Source organism: Cynocephalus volans, chromosome 7 (assembly GCF_027409185.1).
Source record: "Cynocephalus volans isolate mCynVol1 chromosome 7, mCynVol1.pri, whole genome shotgun sequence".
In the NCBI taxonomy this organism is placed as follows: domain Eukaryota; kingdom Metazoa; phylum Chordata; class Mammalia; order Dermoptera; family Cynocephalidae; genus Cynocephalus; species Cynocephalus volans.
Genome location: NC_084466.1, coordinates 33,474,866 through 33,497,928, shown reverse-complemented (window position 1 = coordinate 33,497,928; position 23,063 = coordinate 33,474,866). Strand labels below are relative to the sequence as shown.

Here is a 23,063-nt window from a genome sequence, read left to right as displayed (position 1 = left end):
CTTGATTTCTTCTTGGACCCATATGTCATTAAGTAGAATGCTGTTTAATTTCCATGTGTTTGTATAGTTTCCAGAGTTTTGTTTGTTATTAATTTCTAGTTTTAATGCATTGTGGTCTGAGAAGATACATGGGATAATTCCAATTTTTTTGAATTTATTGAGACTTGATTTGTGACCTAATATGTGATCTATCCTGGAGAATGATCCATGTGCTGATGAGAAGAATGAATATTCTGAGGTTGTTGGGTGGAATGTTCTGTAGATATCTGCCAATTCCAATTGGTCTAGAGTCTTGTTTAGATCTTGTGTTTCTCTACTGATTCTTTGCCTAGATGATCTGTCTAATATTGACAGTGGAGTGTTCAGGTCCCCTGCTATTATGGTATTAGTGTCTATTTCCTTCTTTAGGTCTAATAGAGTTTGTTTTATAAATCTGGCTGCTCCAACATTGGGTGCGTACATATTTATGATTGTTATGTCTTCTTGATGGATCAGTCCTTTTATCATTAAGTAGTGTCCCTCATTGTCTCTTTTTATGGTTTTTAGTTTAAAGTCTATTTTGTCAGATATAAGAATAGCCACTCCAGCTCGTTTTTCTTTTCTGTTTGCATGGTAAATCTTTTTCCATCCTTTCACTCTTAGTCTGTGTGAATCTTTATGGGTGAGGTGGGTCTCTTGTAGGCAGCATATAGTTGGGTCCTGCTTTTTGATCCAGTCAGCCAGTCTGTGTCTTTTAATTGGGGAATTTAAGCCTTTAACATTAAGAGTTGTTATTGAAAGGTGTTGATTTATTCTTAGCATTTTATTGGTTGTTTGGTTGTCTTAGGTGTCTTTTGTTCCTTGCTTTCTGATTTACTGTTTGGTTTCTTTGTTTGTTGGTTCCTTAGGTTGTAGATAGTGTTTTTGTTAGCTTGTTTTCTCTTCATGAATGCCATTTTTATTGTACTAGCGGGTTTAGATTTTTCTTAGGTTTTTATGGCAGTGGTAGTTATTTTTCAGGAACCAAACCCAGTACTCCCTTGAGGATTTCTTGTAAGGGTGGTCTTGTGGTAGTGAACTCCCGCAGTTTTTGTTTGTCTGAGAAATATACTATTTGCCCCTCATTTCGGAAGGATAGCCTTGCAGGGTAGAGTATTCTTGGCTGGCAATCTTTGTCTTTTAGTATTTTGAAAATATCATCCCATTCCTTTCTAGCTTTTAGGGTTTGTGATGAAAAGTCTGATGTTAACCTGATTGGGGCTCCCTTATAGGTGATTTGACGCTTCTCTCTTGCAGCTTTTAAGATTCTCTCTTTGTCTCTGAGTTTTGCCAATTTGACTATGACATGTCTTGGAGAAGGCCTTTTTGGGTTGAATACGTTTGGAGATCGTTGAGCTTCCTGGATCTGAAGATCTGTGACTTTTCCTATACCTGGGAAATTTTCTGCCACTATTTTGTTGAATATGTTTTCAATGGAATCTCCATTTTCCTCCCCTTCTGGAATACCCATGACTCGGATATTTGAGCGCTTGAGGTTGTCTGATATCTCTCTCAGATTTTCTTCCATGTCCTTGATTCTTTTTTCTTTCTTTTTGTCTGCTTGTGTTATTTCAAACAGCCCATCTTCAAGTTCAGAGGTTCTCTCTTCAACTTCGACAAGCCTGCTGGTTAAACTCTCCGTTGTGTTTTTTATTTCGCTGAATAACTTCTTCAGTTCAGCAAGTTCTGCTACATATTTTTCAGGACATTGATTTCCTTGTATATTTCCTCTTTCAGATCCTGTATACTTTTCCTCATTTCATCATGATGTCTAGCTGAGTTTTCTTGTATCTCATTCAGTTTCCTTAGAATTATCACTCGAAATTCCTTGTCAGTTATTTCAAGGGCTTCTTGTTCTATAGGATCTAGAGTATGAGATTTATTAACTTTTGGTGGTGTACTTTCTTGATTTTTTGTATTTCTGGTGTCTTTTTTTTGGTGTTTATTCATTGTGGCAGGGGGTTTCACAGTCCACCGGTTTAAGACTAATGACTAACTAGGATGTTGCTGTGGTTGCCAATTTGGTATGGCTCCCGCCGTGACTGCTCAGTTGGCCTCTAGTGTCTTGTGTGTGTGGTTGCCTCGGGTCTTGGGCTTCTCCGGGGATCCACCTTTCTGGTCAGCTTGTACTCTGCTGGGCTGGTGGATCACGTACCACAGGGTGTGTGATCTCTGTTGAGCTTTCACTTTCTGTACAGGACTTCTCCCCGTTCGGTGTGCTCTGGCCCAGGCTGTTAGATCATGCAGTGGCGACCCCACCGGGTGTGTGGTTTCTGTCGAGTCTCCGCCTCCCTGGCCGCACATCTCCCCCCTCTGTGCACACTGTGCTGGGTTGGGGCGTGTCTTCTGCACCCCTCGTCTATCAGCTGGGCCTTCAAGACCCTGCTCAGCACCGCCTCGCCCAGGAAGTCTACCAGGTTTCTGCTAGGCACAGACGACCGGTCTCTCTGGGTGCCTTTGTAGCACTGTGTAGATCTTTCTCGGGTCTTGTTCACCTTTGTATCCGCCCAGTATAAACCGAGTCTAGTGCCCGCCTGCAGCCTGCTCTCCGGCAGGTTCAAGCGGACCTGGGAACTCTCCTACCACACTATTCCCAACCAGAAATTCGTTAGGCTTTTTTCCAAACTGGTGGTCGCAGAGATGGTATCTGCCTCCCAGTAACAGGAAGTTTACCGGGGCGGAGTCCAGGGTGTGGTGGAGTGACATTCGGCCCGCCCGTACTTCCTAGCCCTCCCAAAACTGGTCGGGACGCCCCACACCCCCAGCCCTGCCAGAGAACCGTGGAGGGAGTGGGAGAGGAGGCCGGCCCGCAGGGTCCGGAAAGCCCCGCGCCAGGCCAAGCAAATGGGCTCAGTGATGGCCGAGCAGGGCGGAGCTGCCCGCACCTGGGAAAATGGAGGCAGCACCGGGGCAGTGAGTGGCCTGGTGGTGCAGGCGGGGAGCCGCGCGGGCATCCACCCCCCGAACAGAGCTGTGCCAGGGATCACTCACAGTGCTGTGCCAGGTCGGGCGCTCGCTCTGTCTCTGGTTTGTTGCCTTCCGTGTTCTCGGCGCTGCCGCCTCGGGCTGTTCAGTCGCGGCGCCGCTCGGGCGCTCCCAGGAGTCTTCTTTAATGCCGGCCTGAAACCTCGAATCCTGGATAGGGCAGCTGGCCGCCTTCAGTGCGGCCCCATCCTCCGGGATCCTGGCTGCATCCACAGCAGCCCTGGCGCCGTGTTCCCTGTTTCAAGACTCACTTTTGCAGCTAAGAATCAGTTCTTTTCCTGCTCCACACTTCAAAGCTGTTGCCTGTAAATGAGGCAGCCTCTCCTGCCGGGGGCAAAGTGGCGTTGAGCCCCCACGACCGGCCAGCAGCAGCAGTCCTCCCTTAAGAGATGGCCAGAGGAAGGTCCACAAGTTTCCCGGCTGCCTGAGGCCCAGTGGCCACCTTTTCCACCTCAGCTACTCCGCGCCAGCCGCCGCAGCCGCCGCCATCTTGAAACTCCAAAGTAAAACTGTCTTTATTCACAAATGACATGATTGTCTATGTAAAAAATTCAGTGAATCTAAAATAAAGCCACTAGAACTAATATTATCAAGGTTGCAGTCTAGATGATCAATTTACAAATATTCAAGTGTATTTCTATATACTAGCAACAATCAGAAATTAGAATAAAAATGCCATTTACAGTAGTTATCAAAAATATAAAATACTAAGAGATAAATCTATTAAATGATGTGCAAAACCTGTACAATAAAAACCGTGAAACATTGTTGAGAGAAATTAAAGACCTAAATAAATGATGAGCCAAACTCTATTCATGGGTTGTAAGACCCAACAACAGATTGGCAAACTATGTCCTGCAGGCCAAATTTGGCCCGGGCCTATTTTTGTAAATAAAATTTTATTGGAACACAGCCATGCACGGACATTTACATATTGTCAACGGCTGTTCTTCCATTACAGTGGTAAAGTGGAATAATTGAGATAGAGCCCTGTGGCCTGCAAAGCCTAAAAATTTTGCTATCTTGCTCTTTTAAAAAGTCTGCTGATCACTGCTCAATATTGTTAGAATGTGAAGTCTCCTAAGTTGACCTGTAGTTTTAATGTAACTGCAATCAAATTCTGGCATTTTTCTGGTAGAAATTTACAAGCTCATCCTAAAGTTCACATAGACATGAAAAGGGCCTAGAATATACAAAACGACATTAGAAAAGAGAAACAACTTTGAAGATTTGGAGAACTAACATTATTTGATTCAAGAAATAATACAAAGCTATAGTAAAGAAAACAATGTGTTTGTTACTGGTGTCAAGATAACTAAACAAATCAATGAAACAGAATAGTGTCCTGAAATAGACACATTAATTTTTCAGAAAGATGCAACAGCAATTTAGTGGAGAAACACAGGCTTTTCAACAACTAGTACTAGAACAATTGCAAATCCATGTGCAATAGAAAAAGAAAAAAAAGAAAAAAGAGAGGAAGGAAGGAAGGAGAAATTGTATTCATGCTTTGCACCATTAGCAAAAATTAACTCAAGATAGATCATAAAACAAAATGTTAAACCTAAATTTATAAACTTTTAGAGCAGAAAGCTTAATAGAAAATGTATGTGATCTTGAATTAGGAAAACATTTCTTAGACGTAACACCAAAAGCATGATCCATAAGAGGACAAATTGATAACCTGGACTTCACTGAAATTAAAAATTTCAGTTCTTCAGAGGACCCTATTAAGGGAATGGAAAGACAAACCACAGACTGAGAAAAAATATTTGCAAAGCATATATATCCTAAAGAACTTGCATTCAAAATATATAAAATTCCTCTAAGCTCAATATTAGAAAAACCATCAATTCATTTAAAAAGTAGGACAAAAAATTGAACAAACCCTTCACCAAATAAGATATATAGATAGCAAATAAGCACACGAAAAGATGCTCACATCATTAGCCATTAGGAAAACATAAATTAAAAGCATAATATAATACCACTACATACTGACTAAATTCAAGAAGACTAACTATATTGGGTGTGGGTGAGGATGCATAGATATAGAAATTTTATGTTCTGCTGATGAGAATGTAAAATGGTATAGCCATTTTGGAAGAGTTTGGCAATTTCTTAAAAAGTTAAAGAAACACCACTCACCTCCTGTATATTCATTTCCCCAAGAGAAAAGAAAGCATGTATCTACACAAAGACTTGTATACAAATGTTCGTGAGCTTTATTTGTAACAGCAAAAAACCTAGAAACAATTCAAATGTATGTCAACAAATGAATGGATAAATAAGCTGTTATATATCCATACAATGGACTACTACTCAGCAAAAAATAGTAATAAACTGTTGTTACATGCAGCAAAATGGATGAATCTCAAAATAATTATGCTGAGTGAAAGAAGCCAAACAAAAAAGAGTAAAAAATAATACTGTATGATTCCATATAGTACATGCATACCGTATGATTCCATTTTTATTTTAAAACTTTAGAAATTACAAACTGATCTATAGTTAAGAGAAGTATCAGTGGTTGCCTGGTGGCTTTGTGGTGGGGGTAAGATTATCACAGGGCATGAGAAAACTTCTGGGGTTTTTTTGATTGTGGCTATGGTTTCATGGGTGTATAGTTACATCAAAACATCAAATTACAAAATTTAAATATATGCACTCTATTCTATGTCAGTTATACCTCAGTAAGGTCATTAACCCCTACACCTTCCAAATAAGACAAAATGAAAATGTAAATAAGGCTAAAAAGTAACAGAAAAGAATTATTTGCAAAAAATCAGTAATTTCAACTGTTTAGCACTTTGTAAGCTCATTTATATTTTTCTACTTGAGCATCTTGTCCCCCTCTTAGGATTCCTCTCTGATTTATTTTCCATTTACAAAAGTACCTTAATGACCTCAGTGTGCCTGGCCCTATATGTGGCCCTCTAGATATGTGACATTTGCCTTGTCTTTAATTTTCTGTATTTAGGGTTCTCATTGATGGTGGCCATTTCCCTTCTCATTTCTAAAAATTATTTAAGCCTGGCATAGGCCATTTCTTTCTTTTCTTTTCTTTCTCCTTAAGATTTGCATATTGTCAAAAAATCCTCTGAAACATTTTTATTATAAGCTTCTATATTTTGAGGCACTTTCTAATGTTTGGGTATATGTATTACATGGGATATATTCAATATATTCTCATTACTAAAGTAATTGATCATATTAATTAGCAGATAGAGGTAAAGAACATTCCTCCAGGGCAAAAAAAGACTAATGAAAAACCATGTAAAAATAAAGAGTGGTTTGAGAAAGCCTACAAGGTATACAGGAAAATACATATTATAGTATATTTTATTAAGCTGATAAGAATAACACAAAGCAATGATTCTCAAACCTGGCCAATACTGAAATAGCTTGGGAAGACTTTTAAAAATACCCATCAATGGTTGGACACCAAATTATACCAATAGACTCAGAATCTTTGTGGGGACTCTGTGCTGGTCTTTAAAAAATCTCCCCAGATGATTGTAATTGCTGTCAGAGTTTTAAGAACTGTTGGATGTGGTTGTAAGGATCTTGGGCGTTGAAACAGAAAGACTGTTCTCTGCCACCTTCAACCTGAATGGCCCTGGGTGAAGTTTTAAGAAGGTGGTGCTCAACTTTGATTGTACATTGGAATCACCTGATGTCAATGCTTGGGTCCCACACCCAAAGACTCTCGGGTCAGTGGTCTGAGGTGTACAGCCTGAGCATGGAGCCATTTGAAGAATCTCTTCGGGTGATTGATTCTCATGTGCAGTCAAAATTGTGAGCCCCTGTTCTAAGATGAGCTTCCTCATCTGTGACACAGGGGCAGTACTTCATAGTTTTTGTTTTTAGTTTTTTGGTGATGTTTTAATGGAATAATGTGTTTTAAGCAGTAACAGCTGTTTGGCTTGTAGTGAGCAGTTGATAAAAGGTAGTCATTACTTTTGTGTTTTCTAAAACCCATCAACTCTGGAAAAGTGGGATCCATATAAGAGAACTCCAAACCTGTGAAGGTTTTGCCAAAATCTGGAGAAGCAGGATCTAATCCATATTTTTTAAAAAGTCTAAATCCATTAAGGCCTGTATGAGAGGATGCTATTTTATACGAAAAGGGCTGAGGCATAATGAGACTTTGCCAAAGTTTCAGAATAAATCTTACTTCTTCTGAAGAAGAAATTTATCTTGTGAGAAAAGTATTAGCTTGAAATGGTGTGAATACAGGGGCTGAGGGAGACTCTAGGGGGTTTGTACCCATTCTCAGCCTCACTTGGGAGCTGGTTGAAATGGGTTAGTTGATGGGAAAAAAAAAATTAAGTAAGTCTTTTGTACATAGGTAATTTATTTTGGCTGTTAAATGTGATGTTTTCCTATTGTAAAAGAAAATTTCCTATTGTCTATTTTTCCTTTCAATTCTATTAGTTTTTTTTTTTCTTTTTTTTTTCTGACTGGTAAGGGGATCGCTCAGCCAGTGAGCACATCGGCCATCCCCATATAGGATCCGAACCCATGGCCTTGGCGCTACCAGCGCTGCACTCCCCCAAGTGAGGCGCTACCAGCGCTGCACTCCCCCAAGTGAGCCACGGGGCCGGCCCCAATTCTACTAGTTTTTATTTCATGTATATCTAGGCTCTCTTGTTAGTTGCTTACATATGTAGGATTGTTATGTCTCCTTGGCTAACTGAAACTGTCATCTTTATGTAATGCCAATTTTAAGCTAAAAAGACAAATGGTGCCTCATAACCACCCAAACTTGAGCACATAAATAAAAACGTGTGCCAAGTCTCCCTGGGACTGACTTGGGTTGGCTGCTCTAAAACACTGTAATATAAATAGCCATATACTATTAGTCATGGACTATTACCATCATCATCATTTATGCACCCAGACCTCAATCCTAACCAAATCAGTCCCTTTTCCTCCAGCCTCTATCCACCTCAGCTTCTCGTTTGGGCAGTCATTGTCTTTTGAAGGTATTATTTTGATATTGTCTCTCCTGAGATCCTACATTACCTGTCAGTCTGATCAAAATAAATTTTCAGTCTTGGGGTGTAAAATCAGCGTCCAATTTCTTAATCTAATTGCCCTGCTTCTTGGTACATTCTAATCCAGCCTGACACATTTACGTGTTATCAACTGTGTAAACTTTTTTCTCACTCACCTGCGAAGGCACCCGTGTTTCTCAAGCCCTTACTCAGTTCGGTCACAGTGTCACTTATTGTCTAAGTCAGTTTGGGCTGCTATAACAAATTACCATAGATGGTGGCTTAAACAACTCATTTATTTCTCACAGTTCTGGAATCTGGGAAGTCCATGATCAAGTGCCAGTAGGTAAATTTGGTTCCTGGTGAGGGTTCTCTTCCTGGCTTGCAGATGGCCATCTTCTAGCTGTGTCCTCACATGATGGAGAGTGGCTCTTTCTTAGAGTGAAATGAAAAATAGGGCTTAGTACAGTTGTGTTTTGTTTTGCGAATAGTTAGGTTTTGAGAAGATTATTCTGTTTCATGTGTTGAGAGTAGACTATAGACTGTAGGTCAAGGGTAGCAAGGGTATATAACATTTGCCATTTAGGAAACTACTGAAATAACCCAGGAGAGAGAGAGAGATGGCTTGGATGGTATGGTTAACTGTGCTAAAACATGGTCAGTCTGGATGTGCTATAATAATATCTTGAGGTAAGAGACAGATAGGAGTCAAAAAGAATTCCAAGGTTTCTGCCTTGAACAATTAGAATTTTGGCGTTACCATTAACTGAGATTAACTGAGAGTGGAACAGTTCTGGGGAAGGATCAGAAAATCAGTTTTGGGCATGTGAAGGATGAGGTACCCAAGTGAAAATGTCAAGTAAGCCACTGGATGTGGAATTCTGGAGTTTGGGAAGAGATCTGCCCTAGAAATATACATTTGACATAGATAGCATATAGGTGGTATCTAAAGCTATGAGATTAGATGAAATCTCCAAGGGAGTGCTAGGTCTTAACGAAGGGGGGTGGAAGACAGGACAGAGGAGGAGCATGTCTCCATGGAGCTTGCTTTCCAGGATGTATCTGAGAAGATTCCTGGAGTTTCTGGCTGTGAGCCCCTTTTATTCTCCAGACTGACTTGGTTTGATTTTATTCATTTTTCTTGAACCAATCTCTGGCTTTAGTGTCAGATGACAATATTCAATGATTCCAGAAACTGCATGAATAATAAACACCATTATAAAGAAATGATCTCAAATTATTGGGACCCATTTATGAATTTGGAGGAATCACTTAAACTGAATAAGATACATGTACAATGTTTAATGGAGTCAGAGACTTTCTTCTACTATATTGTTAATTTAATATTTTTAAATTAGCAGAATTTAGGAGCAAAGACAATTCTGTCAGAACATGCCCTCTTTGGCTTTGAAATTGGTTTCTTGTCCTTTTCAATTACAGAGTCCCCAAGTCCAATCTTTGGTTGGGCTTGGAAAATGGTAGCGACATACGTGAGAAAATTTTAAATTAACGGTTTGAATATTCTTATACAGTAAACATTTTGCTTTCTGGGAGTCAGTGAGTTATTTATAACAGAAATAACATGAGTTATTTCTGCTTAACTTGCAAATGATAGTGTAGGGACAAATACAAATTAAAAATAAGAGACTTAATTCTTTCTGTTGAAATAAGGGAGGAGATTTTTCTCCCCTCCCTTTTTTGGAGGATTTACTTTAAAAAATTTGTAATTGTACATACTTTCTTTCTCTTTGAAATGTACATAAATCTTTTAAAAGACTAGGGTGGAATTTTGTCAGCTTTATGACCTGGGAATGTCTTTCTCAAGGGCATGGGAACTATGTCTTTGAAATGTAAACATCAAGAGAGATAGTTCCGCTATCTCTAGTTTCTGCAGATGGTAGAAGCCTACCTTGAGGAGGAAGGGAGGTATCTTGCTCCAAGTTGCAAAACCACTTAAAGATATGAGAAGTTTGTTTTTCCTCTGGATTAAGCCAATTAACTAATACAAATGGTCACCCTAATTACTGGGTAAATTTAGAATGAGCTAACTTTTAGAATGGTGCTACCAAGTCCTAAAATTTTGAGGACTAGTTATTGTTTACTTTGAAAACATGTATGCAATAGACTGTGTCTGCTTGGCTATATATGAGGTAATGACATTTCTTTCTGTCTTTGCAATCTTTTAACGGTTTGCCTATGATGCGCATCACATTTTGGTTTAATGCTTATTCAATAATAAAACCATTTTCTTTCTCTACCACCTTTGTGGAGATTTCTGGACTGTGAGAAGAGATTTTGTTTTTAACAAGATTTCCCCAACATTAGTTCTCGTTCTCTAAAATCCCCTTTCAAACACGTATGCATAATTCATTTCTGTTGGATATTTTAAATGACTTTTGCTCCCCAAAGTAGAATTGACATTTGAAGACTGGATTCTTCTTCTCTTAGGGATAATTCTAATCACTGTATTCTTGATATAATTAATTTTTGATTCTTTATACATGTTATATTTACTTTCTAAAGATAATCACTAAGAAATGTAGAAGCCTACGAACGTTGTTCTGTTGGTGTATATATTAGTTTGCTAAAGCCATAACAAACTAACACAGACTGGCTAGTTAAATAACAGAAATCATCTTCTCACAGCTCTGGAGGCTAGAAGTACAAGATGAAGGTGTCAGCAAGGTTGGTTTCTTCTTCAGAGCACTCTCTCCTTGGTCTGTAGATGGTGTCTTCTCCCTGTGTCTTCACACGGTCTTCCCTCTGTACATGTCTGTGTCTTAATCTCTTCCTCTCATAAAACCAGCAGTCATTTGGGATTAGGGCCCACTGTAATGACCTCATTTTAATTTAACTACCTCTTTAAAGACCATATCTCCAAATAAAGTCACATTCTGAGGTACTAGGGGTTAGAACTTCACCACAGGAATTTTTGGTAGACACAGTTCAACTCATAATAGTGCAGGAATTCAAGTTGCTGTTCAAATACGTGCAAAGATAGCTTTATCAAAATGCCCTGGAGACCAGAATGTGACTGTCATTTAAAGTAGTTTTTATGGGATGGACATTTGGCATTCTACTTGTCTTAGTCACTAGAACCAATATCTCCAAAATGATATCCTACATAGCAAACCCTTGAACAACAGGGATTTGAACTGTGTGAGTCCACTGATATGCAAATTTTTAAAAATAAATATATTGGAAAAATTTTGATTAGGTGTGTCATGAATTGATGGGTCATATTCATGAATTCCTGACAAACCTAACCAATCAGTTAAGTAGCCTACCTAACATTAGGCTATTAGTAGGCTGTTAGTAGTTAAGAATAAGTAGTATGACTACTACTTAAGTACCTCCCCTCATCCCTCCAACCCTCCTCGGGGCTCGGGGCACACAGTATGGCCACACAGACGTGGGGTGGGGTCGGGGATAGCCCTGCTTAAGTAGAAGTTAAGTTTTGGAGGAGTCAAAAGTTATATGCAAATTTTCAACTGTGTGGTGGTCATTGCCTCTAACCCCCACATTATTCAAGGGTCAACTGTCAACTGTATTTTATTTTTCGTTTCGGAGAATACAGGATTGCTTTCAATAACAATAAGTGTCACTGACTAGTTCCTTTAAAGGAAGAACAAGGTTTTTTATGGAAAATGCATCCCAAATCTTTTAAAAATGTACCCAAATAATCTGAAAACATACACCAAGTCTTTTTTTGCAGCCTTATATTGGCATAGTAGGTTACCTCTTAAACATGACAGAATAAAATGTCTTTATTGTCACCTCCACCCTAAATTCCATGCATGTGAAGTTAGCCCCCAAATGGTGCTTACGGCCACTAATTAAAACTCAATTCTCTCGATGTTCACTATTGTGCATGTATGTATGGGGAAAGAGATAAGAGATGTACACATTTTCTGACTTTTACATATACTTGCATTTATTAAAAAATCAGTGCTTCCCATAAGCACATTTTGGTGACCTGCAAAGTGACTTGCCACTAGGCCTGAGCCTTGGAGGAAGGAGGAGAAGGATGAAGCAATGTTAAAAGGTGGATATGTTTTCTCCTTAGACATTATATTTGTCTCCTTCTATTAGATTTATTTTTGGCATGCAGAAGAGCACATCCAGATGGGGAACATTTTAAAATTGCTTGTGAAGAGCAGGCATATTTCCAAGAGGAAATGTAATCTTGCCTTCATCTGGCATATCAGATCAATGCTCTGTAAAAGATCATGTTCAGTTACCTCATTTTTTTTGAACTAGAATTAATGGCTCATTAGTCTTGATCATATCAATATTATAACACCACTTACATTTGATAGAAAAAGGAAGAGGGCTGATGGAGTGCACTTACTCCTTTCTGTACTTAGTGAAGAGACGGTGTGCCAGCCTCAGGGAAAACCAGCAAGATCACGGAGGTGGTCCTTTCAAACAGGCCCCATTTAGGCAAATGTAGACTCTTTCATAGGAGGCTCTCAGAAGAAGAGTTAAAATGTTCTAAAGGTTAGAGTCATTTGGGACATCTATCAGTGTCTCCCCCGAATTCAGACAGCTGGCCCGAGTGGGGGAACCACACACCCTAAGCATTTCTTTGGCCACATGTTAAACCATATGTTGGAAACTGGAAAAACAGACATTTAGAATCTTTTGAACATCTTTCCCAAGAGGAATTCCATCTACAAAGGAGCATAGATTTATACAGGGCTTCGAGAGAAACGTAGGTTGACTCTTTTGAATTAAAAATAAGAAATATTGCCAGGTACAAGATGATATTGCTTAAGATTTCCCCCCATTCCCAGTCCCTAAATTATGCCAAAAAGAAACAGTAACCAAATGGGCTCTAAAAGCAAGGTAAAGTGTAAAAAAAAAAAAAAGAAAGAAAAGAAACTAACCCTGCGAAAGGAACCAGAGACCGGGAGTCAGGAACTATGGCTGCACTCTTGACTTTGCCACTAGCTAACCATGTGACTGAGTAGCAGACCTTGGTTGCTTTTTGTCTGCACAGACACCTTTTTCCTTTGGAAACCCTCCTCCCCAACATCTCCATACACATACCTGACTGGGCTGTAAACCTATATATAGCACATGAGTTAATATCTTACCTCCCTGGACACAGTGATGGGCTCAAGGATAAATGACTTTTATGCCAATTCAGGCACTGAGTTGTCAGGCAGTGTTGTCCTCGGGCTTTTGCTGGAACTGTCAGGAAACAGGCACTTACTTTTCACTGGGATTATGAATTGAAATGATAATTCAAACTGGTAGCTGCTGTTCTCCATCTTTGCTTTGTAAAGCCAATCCAGAGGAAGGCAGGTCTGAGAAATGCCCAGAGAGAAGCAGAGCTAAGTGACGAATATTTAAATTTTGGGATCCCAATAGGCTTAGAGTTGGTCACCCCTGGAGTTTCTTTGGATGCTAGGTAATACATTCCCCTAGTTTCATTAGAGCCTTTGCCACTTGGAACTTGACTATTACACTTTACATGTTTAGATTCACCTCTCTGAGCTTTTCCTTTCTCATTCATGAAGGAGCAATTCATTTAGTGAATCCTAATTTTTTTATCCATTTCATAGTTCTTTAAGACTTGAAATCTAAATATTTTGGCACATTTTAGATAATTTATTATGATCATCTTTATCTTCAGACAGACAATAAGTTTCAGAAATTTCCAAAATTTTTCTCAAAAATTTCCTCCAACTATTTGGAACTTATGAAAATTATGTGTGGGGTTGAATTCATCTTTATATTATGAATGAAGTGTTTGATGAGAAAATTGATAGTATAAACAGGATCAGAGAGTAGCATTTAAAGCTTTTTAAAAACTATGGCTTTCAGAAGAGAGGGAGACATGATGAAAATCTAACATCTTTTCATTAAAGTACACCTAAGTGTTAAATATAGCTATTACATCTACTTGAAAGCAATGAAACTAAATATTTTTCTAAAAACTTAATTAATAATTAAGACTAGGCAATCCCTCCAATTATTTCTACTCTCTGTACCAATCAACATCTAGTCAAAATTCCATTACACAAATATACTCAATGAAATCACTTTTGTTTCTCCTTCAGTGGCATGACAACATGCTGGTAAAGAAATGGAATTTGAGTCAAGAAGAGAATGCATAATTTCCCTTGAGAAAAGGCAATCAAGATCTTATGGGTGCTGTTAAAGGTTTACCAGAATGATTTTAAAAAACTAAAGGCAAGTGTTATGAGTTCAGATTTCTTTCATTTCTCCTTACTATGCTTTCTTAACCTTAGGCAGGGAGAGGACTGAATTAAGAATGAAAGAAGAAACTAATATATTCTTTCCTCTCCTACCCCTTGAAGAGGCTTACAGAATTTTACAAAGCTCATTTTGAAACGGAATTCGGTGTGAACGGAAATGTCATTTTGAAAGCTCTGAAAATATGACATCTCTCTGCAAAACAGCTCAAAAGAATAGTAGCACTTAGCATTTGTAGCACTTGCAAGCTATTTACTGGCAAACTTAGCATCCCTTCACTATATAGGAGTGTGGATTATAAAACAAGGATAACGATAATCAGAGTGGCAGAAATGAGGCTTGCAGAAGCAGTTCTGGTTTTAAATCTCATAGATTCTGATGATGCTCTTGTACAGGTGCCTCACACTTTTGCAACTGTACTGTCAGCTCTCTGTGATGAGGCGTCTCATCCTTCCCTCCCTCCCTCCATTGTTCCCTGGAGGGCTCACACTTTCAGGTGCGGTATGCTGGAGACCTACTGTTCTGTGCTGCCCGTGAGTGCTTTGGCTGAAGCTTTGGGAGAATGGCTTCACTATAGTTGTGGGATCTCTAATGTATTGTCAGGAGCCACAGGGGAAAAGATAATCTATTTTCTAATGCAGAATTGACTTAGGAAATCCCTGATGGGTAAGTTCATCTCTGACTATTTTTGAAAAGTGTTTTCCAGAGCTAATTTATAAGAGTAGATTCCATGGCTTGAATGCCTCTGAAGAAGATATCACAGATTAAGTGTCTGAAGAGCAAATGGATACTTGCACATTAAAAACTTTGCATGGCTCTGTGTAAGTAGACAAAAAGTAAAGGTTCCCATGTACAATTTCCAATATCTAGTAGGCTTCCTCTTCATAGGCAGAGAATGAATTTATTTAAGAAGCATTTCTGAATTCCCCATGGGGTATATAGCCCCGTGCAGGTTAGTAGTTCTCAAACTTTGGTGTACATAAGAGTCACCTGGGGACTTTATTAAATGACCAGTTCCTAGGTCCCACCCGCAGAAATGCTGACCCAGCAAATCTGGGGCAAATTTCCACGTGAGGAGTTTACAAAAACTGCTGATTCCATAACACTACTGTTTGAAGAGCCATGAGGACAGTACAGTCTGCACCTAGAATCACTCAGTCACAATACCCAGATGAGCCTCAGTGTCCCATACTGGTGAAACACATGATGGCAAAACCCTACAGAAGTTCAGTGCTATTGCTCAGGGATACACAACCATGGGACTGAGGCATGAAGGAGTCTTATGAAGGATTTTAAAAGTAATCTGGGCTTTCAAGAAAGTTAAATCTGATCTAACCATTCCATTTTTTTCAGATGCAGAGAGGTTCAATGACAGGCCTGTGATCGCTCAGCTAACAGTTGAAGGATGAGGACCGGAAGCAGAGTCTTCTAACTTTGTGTCCAAAGCTATTGAGCCTATAGGCAGCCCTTGGAGAGTTTGCCCTGGCTGCAAGGAAGCAAGTACACAGAGCAGTGCCCTATTAAAATGATATGCAAAACATGGCTAAATATTAACATTGTTTTTAGGTTTGGGTTGACAAAGCAGAAGAGATGTGTCGGTAATTCTCAGTGATATGCAGGTAATGCCATATGAAAGGAAAGGCTCTGCCAGGATTCCATTCTATACATTTTTATTACTGACTTTAATGTACATAGATAATATTATAGTAACTAATAATTATTGAATACTGTTAGGTTTTTACATGAATAAACTAATTTAATCTCACACACACACACAAAAAGACCCTACAAGGCAGGTAGTGTTATCCCTAATTCGCATATAGAAAACAGACACAGAAGGATTAAGAAATGTGTCCTAGTTTGCAAAGCCAGTAAGTGAAGTGTGGATGTAAATAAAGGCTCTCTGCTTCCCCAGCCCTCTCTAAACCAAGACTCTACAGAAGCTTATAAATCTGCAATGATGGCTGCATGCATAGAGACATGGCCAAATTATTGAACGACAGGATCAGGATTTTGAAAAGGCCCTGGCAGATTGAAACAACTGACATAAGTTAATAGGTATAAATGTGTAGTTCTACATTTAAGATTAAAAATCAGCTGCACACATATAAAGATGCTAGCAAGACCTGGCTTAAATACAATTCATATAAAAACAACTTAGAGGTTTCAGCTGACTTTGCACTCATGTAGACTTGTAATGTAAAGTGGAGGCCAAAATGCTTATGAAATTTTAGGCATAAGCTAGAACAAGGTAGATAAGAGTCACACTGCATGTCAGATATGTTAGATCACAACTGGAACTAACTGGAAAATAAATAAATAAGTTTATTGTTTTTAAGGAGACAGAGACCAACAAGTTGAGTTCGGAGGTGGAAATATTTTGTGTGGTAAAGAGGAGATTTGTGGGTTTTGCAGCCCAGCATTATTTCCTCATATAGTCTATTTTTTATTCCCCCCTCTTTCTTCTTAGCAGCACCAGCACCTTTTCTTTCCTTTTTTTTTTTTTTTTTTTTTGAACAACCCATTCTTTGTGGTCCTTGTGGAACTGTAAATCATAGTGCCCAGGTGCTCTATCTTCCTTTCCTGACCCTTGGTTAAGGGGCAAGTCCATGACCCAAACTGGGCCATCCTCCATTTTGGGGGGTTTAAAAATTGAAAGAGTGTTATATGAGAAAAGATGGTTGGAGCAGAATCATTCTGACATTGGCACCTGCAGTAGACTGTGTGTTCCTCACCAAGATTTCTATACACTGACCTGGTTCCTGAGTTTTTTGAGGCTGCCAGTAGAATCTGAACCCAGATTCTTTTGCATGAAATCATTCTTCATAATCAATCAGCCCATTCATTCAAATGACCTTAACACTCAGGGCAAAACCCTACCAACATTAGTTTCTACGTCTCTTTCTTCTTATTCTCCTCCTACTCCTTCCCTTTCTTTTCTTTCTTCTTTAGAGAAATGCTAAGTTTCAAACTTGTGTGTAGGAGTGAATATAAATATGGCAAGTAGTTTCTTTGCCAATTAAAAAAATAGAATTGTATTTCTGAACTGTTTAAGATACAGAAGGTCATGTATCTGGCATTAGATGGGTGATGGATTTAGTGAGAAAAGAATAACTCATGCTAACTGAAGAAAGAAAGAAAAAGTTATCAAGGCAGACATAGGACTTTGGATAGGAAAAAACACAAACAACAACAAAAACAAAAAACTGCACATACCCTAATTGAAAAGAAAGAACCAAGAAAAAGAAGCAAAATTACAATAAGAGAAGTGGTGAGACAAGAATGATGATGACAGTGATGGTGATTAAATGTTTTATTTTAGTTTACCAGCCACTGTCACAGATTTTCCTTCTTGCTGCTTGTGAACTCTTTAAGGTAGGTGTCATCACCCCCCGTTTTCCAGATAGCATGCAGGGGACTGGACAATTTGACTGGCTCATACTCCCAGAGCTATGTAATTGGCTTGGCTAAATCACCCAGTCATGTCCTCCAATCCTCCACTGCCTCTTCCTCCCAAACCCCTTTCCTTCCTCATCTTTCAGTTTCTCTGTCCATGAATCTCTGTTAAAGTTATTTTGAAAAACTCCCAGCTTCCCTCTTCTTTCCTTCTTTAAGCATGCACTGTGCATTTTGTTTAGAACCAATTGCAAAACTCATCTTTCACTCACGGGACAAGTGCCTTAAAACCAATATACTGTGCACATGATTTCTCTCTTCTGCTTTTGCTTTCCAATCGATGTCTCCTAAGCCTGGCTCGCTATTCTTGTAGATATATTGGTAGAAAATCTGGAGTGCTCATAAACTGTACTTTGTCAGGCACTGAGAGCTTTCTCAGCCAATCCAAGTGCAGGTGGCTGTGTTCTGGCCAGGCCTATGACACTCCAACATGAAGTCAAAACATTGTGATACTGTGCCCCTGTGATTGAGCTTTCAGAGGCAGGAAGAGAGGAAATGTTCCTTAGTATTGGCTGGAGACTCTTCCAAAAGCAAAAGGCCTAAGAAAAGGAACTATGTTCGGAGTAGAGTGTGTATTAAGTACCTTATTCCTGCTGTGAACAGTGATATGTGGTTGTTTTATAAATTAGCCACATTTGAATTCTAAATCACTATAGGTACAGCAGAACCTTTGATATAAGACTATGCTTATTTTTCAACAAACAAAATAATGGCTCAACTTTGGTGAGTTGCGGGGGGAGTCTACTTTTTGAGGAACTATACCTGCTACCAGATAATATTCTAAATATGTGACAGTACAAAATAATGGTATTGACAAGGTGAATAAATTTGATCCCAGCTACTTTATGTCAAATTGGTAGAAGACAAATTTTCATGCAAGTATGCAGAAAAGTAATAAACCTGCTTAAAGAACAAATTTAATGGTTTCTAAGACTATATATTTCTAATAATTGTTTATACTTTTAATTTAATACTATTATTTCTAGCAGGAAGCTTGTTCCAAGTTGTGGAGAGATTAGAATAAAACTGAAGAATTGGAATTTTCCCAAAGGCAGTTTCCAAGGGAATTCAACATGATTAGATACAATTCCTGTCATGTTTAGTTCTTTGTCTCAAAGATATTTTTGAAATAAATCTTGAATGGGTTTCAGTAGCCCTACCCCGTTCTCCTTCAGGGATATGGAAGGTGAGAAGGGAGGAAGGATAGGGCTTAGAGAATTTTTCTGTAAATTATTTTTTCGTTTCTTACAAAAGGCATCTCCACAATTTATATTTATACATTTTAGCTCTAATCGAAGAAGTTAAAAACATCAAACCTTAATTAACCTGATGGTATTTTCAAAAATCAAATAGATGTTTGGGAGCGGTCAGTAGAGAGTTGCTAGGAGAAGTTAAATGAGGCATTAAGCAGTCAAGATAATCATTTCTGGCTGTTCTTTGGTTCGTGAGAAATTAATTTGGACTTTGCTAGCTGTACTATCACACCTTCCAATTCTAATCACCTCTCCCCGCTCTGAGACTGACAGTCAAGCATTAAGCCTTACAAAGCAAGTTGGAAATCTGTTGGCAAACCCTAGTGGAAAACTCCTGCCATTGCTTAGGTCCTGCCTCTACTGGGGATATATAAAACCCTCAGTCTCCAGGGTTGCCAAGTCAGCACTTTCCAGGAGCACTTAGAAAGGATGGCATCCCCACCTCTCCATCAACGACAGCCGAAAGCCCTAACTACTAGTAATGGCATAATGGGAAGCAGGGGGAACTTCAGAAAGGGTCTCAGGAAATACTTTGCCAGAGCAAGTCAATACGAACGTGAGGTTGTCTTGCAGAGTGAGCGGTAACGTCTTGTTCCCGGGATTCTGCCCACTTGTGCTATTAATACCGCGGCGGCTAGCGGGGCTGTGCACGTCGATCAAGCAGCGCTCCTGCATTAGGCTCCTCATGGAGCAGACTTAGACAGAGCGTCTGCAGGGCCAAGCACTCCAAAACGTTCTGCAGGAAACAAGCCGCACTGACAGCGAGAGAGGAATGATGGTCTCCTTCTCAAGTCTCTGTTTCTATTATAAATTAGATGCCTACTTAAAAAATGAGCCAAGTATTAATAATTTAAAACAAATCAAAGGCCTTTATTACCACCATCGTGTTCAGGATTTTGAAGATAACTCGTCTACCCCCGCACATTTATGGATGCTTTGTTCTCTTCTATTTCTCCCATAAGGACGTGTATACTAGAAAAACAAAACGAAACAAAAACAAAAACATTCAGTATCGTCTCCAGTCTTATGTCACTTGCAAATCTCGGACCCCAAGGGAGCCAGAGTCAATTCTTGAAACAGTCCATATCCCCAGTCATGAGTTTGTCTCCCCTTTTCTCCCAAAGGAAGGGAAGATCTCAAGACAGAGGCACCAGGGATGTACTGGGAAGGACTTAAAAGTGAATTTTGGGGGCGCGGCTGGCTGGCGGACGAGGGGGCGTATGGCACTGCCGGACAGTACATGCGGCCAGGCCAGCCCAGTCGCCACCGTGGGACACACGAAGAGTCACAGGCCTCGCCTCAGACCACTTTAAGAAGAATGGCCCCATCAGCCTAACAGATACCCAGGTGATTACATGCAATTAAATTGAGTAGCTTCATTAATGCTACACACCTCACAAAATGTTTTCCAAGACCAGTGTACTAGTCCATTTCTGTTGCTTATCAGAAGATACATGGAACAGGGTAATTTGTAAAGAAAACAAAATTTATTGCTTAAAGTTTCTGAGACTGGGAAGTCCAAAGTCCATCTGGACCCAGGGGTCTCACATTGCAAGATGTTGGAAGCAGAGAGAAGACAGAGAGCAGAGAAACACTCTCCTCTTCTTTTAAAGCCCTCCCTGGGCCGGCCCGTGGCTCACTCGGGAGAGTGCGGCACTGGTAGTGCCGTGGCCATGGGTTCGGATCCTATATGGGGTTGACTGGTGCACTCACTGGCTGAGCGTGGTGCAGATGGCACTGAGCCAGGGGTTGTGATCCCCTTAACAGTAAGAAAAAAAAAAAAAATCCCTCCCAACCACACCCCTGACCACTATTTTTAATCCATTCACTACTGCATGGTCCTATAATCTAATCACCTCTTCAAGGCTCCACCTTTCAGTTACCATAATAGGACTTCCCACCTTCTTAACAGTCACAGTGGGGGCCAAGTTTCTAATACATAAAACTGGGGAACACAATTCAAGCTTCAGTGAGTTTGGGGGGACATTAAATCCACTACAACCATAAAAAACATTGTTGCGTGGCTTTTCTGTTCAGTCTCAGGTATCCTCTGACAATTGCATTCTCCAGTGAGAATTTAAGACTTACAGGATGTATTAGTCCGTTTTGTGTTGCTATAACAGAATACCTGCAACTGGGTGATTTTAAAAAAAAACAAAATTTATTGCTTATGGTTTCTGAGGCTGGAAAGTCCAAAGTCCATCTGATGGTGACAACAGCGACCCAGGGGTCTCACATTGCAAGATGGTGGAAGCAGAGAGAGCAAGAGAGAGACAGACATACTCTCTTCTTCTTTTAAAGTCCTCAGAACCACACCCAACCACCATTTTTAATCCATTCACCACTACATGCCCCTACAATCTAATCACCTCTTCAAGGCCTCACCTTACAATTACCATAATAGGATTTCCCACCCTCTTTATAGTCACAGTGGGGGCTAAGTTTCTAAAACATAAAACTTGGGGGACAAAACTGAAGCTTCAATGAATTTTGGGGGGACATAGTTCAATCCACTACATAGGACTGCCTCCTTATGGAATAGTTCCCCGTCTACCAACTGAAGTAGGTAAGAGAATAATTCTGCCCAAAGCACTCTTCTTCCTTCTGTGAATGAGCAGTTACAGAAGACACAAAAGATACCCAACTCTGATTCTGAACTGTCTCTAGAAGCCAATTTCTGAGGAGTAGGCTGTTCAGATTATTGAAGACCCTCCATCGCCCCCAGTTTCTTTCACACTTTGAGACAATGTGGATCATTCTGAGATTCTGCAGAAGTTAGTGCTTTTAAGAGTGCATTTATCCAAGATAGAAAAACATACAGATGCAGCAAACTTTCTGAGACTGGATTTTGAAAAAGACATTAAGCAAATACTCCTATTACTTAAAGATCTGAGTATAGAGGATAACCAACTGGGAACATTCCTCACTAAAAATTACACTATTTTCTGTGAAGACCTTGAAAATCTTAAGACTAAGAGTGGCATAACTATAGTCAAAAATTTCAGATATTGCACAGATGGTCAGAAATGCATGATTTTTGCTGAATATTTCAGTGGAGACTGGATAACAGATTGGGATTTGTTTAGAAAGAACTTGAACTAAGTGTGAAGATTAGAGATCTGGTAATTCATCTCCCAAGGCTGATAACTGGAAGTCTAGAGATTGTGAAAGAAATTATGAATTGTCTTGAATTTGTCTATTTGTCAATTGTCTTGAACTTGGTTTTAAACATAATGAAGTTCAACATATGATCATCAGAATCCCAAAGATGTTAACTGCAAATAAAAAAACCATGGTGACTTTTGATTATGTGCACAATGTGATGAGCATTCCCCACCACATCATTGTCAAGTTCCCACAGGTGTTTAATACAAGGTTGTTTAAAGTCAGAGAAAGACACTTATTTCTTACCTATTTAGGAAGAGCACAGTATGATCCAGCAAAACCTAAGTGCATCTCTTTGGACTAATTAGTATTTGTTCCTGATGAAATATTTTGTGGAGACATTGCCAAAGCCTCAGTATAGGACTTTGAAAAATTCTTTAAAACCCTTTAGTTTTTCATGCATGTTAAATATAATATTGCAAAGTGAATGTATATATGAATAAAAATATACATATTTTTTAAAAAGTGATTTTCATTGTCCTATCTCTTCCCATTCACCCTTGTTAGTGCTTCCAGCTCTGGGAGAGCCACAACTGCTAACTCCTTTCTTTGTTGTAGTGATGACCACATCTCTGATTATCCTGTTGTTGATGATAGTTTATTACTTAACTTTTTAAATTATGGTGGTTTTTGTGGAAAAGTGATCTGACTCTTTTATAAACAAAATAAAAAGATAGTCTTTCACTGGGAGATATGGAATCCTATGGAGAATTAGTAAAAACTGGGGCCAAACCACTGTCTCTAATATATAAAAATATTTCAGAAGCTTAAATGAGAAAGCAAGAATGAAAAATTGGAAAAAACAGTATATCTGAGATATGAAAAGTTTGTGAAAGTTGTTGTTTTGTAAGAAAAAATAAAGAGAGATGAATTAGGGAGGTAAATTTGAGAGCTCTGGCTGAAGCAAAATGCTCTTGGTTCCCAAACTCAGCTGCAGATCATATCACTTGGGGTCCTTGTT

General features: G+C 39.3%; 1 pseudogene; it reads left to right on the top strand.

The window, feature by feature from the left end:
• The first annotated feature begins 20,255 nt into the window (after positions 1-20,255).
• Positions 20,256-22,493, top strand: LOC134381564 (transcription termination factor 3, mitochondrial-like; annotated as a pseudogene).
• Positions 22,494-23,063: the final 570 nt, after the last annotated feature.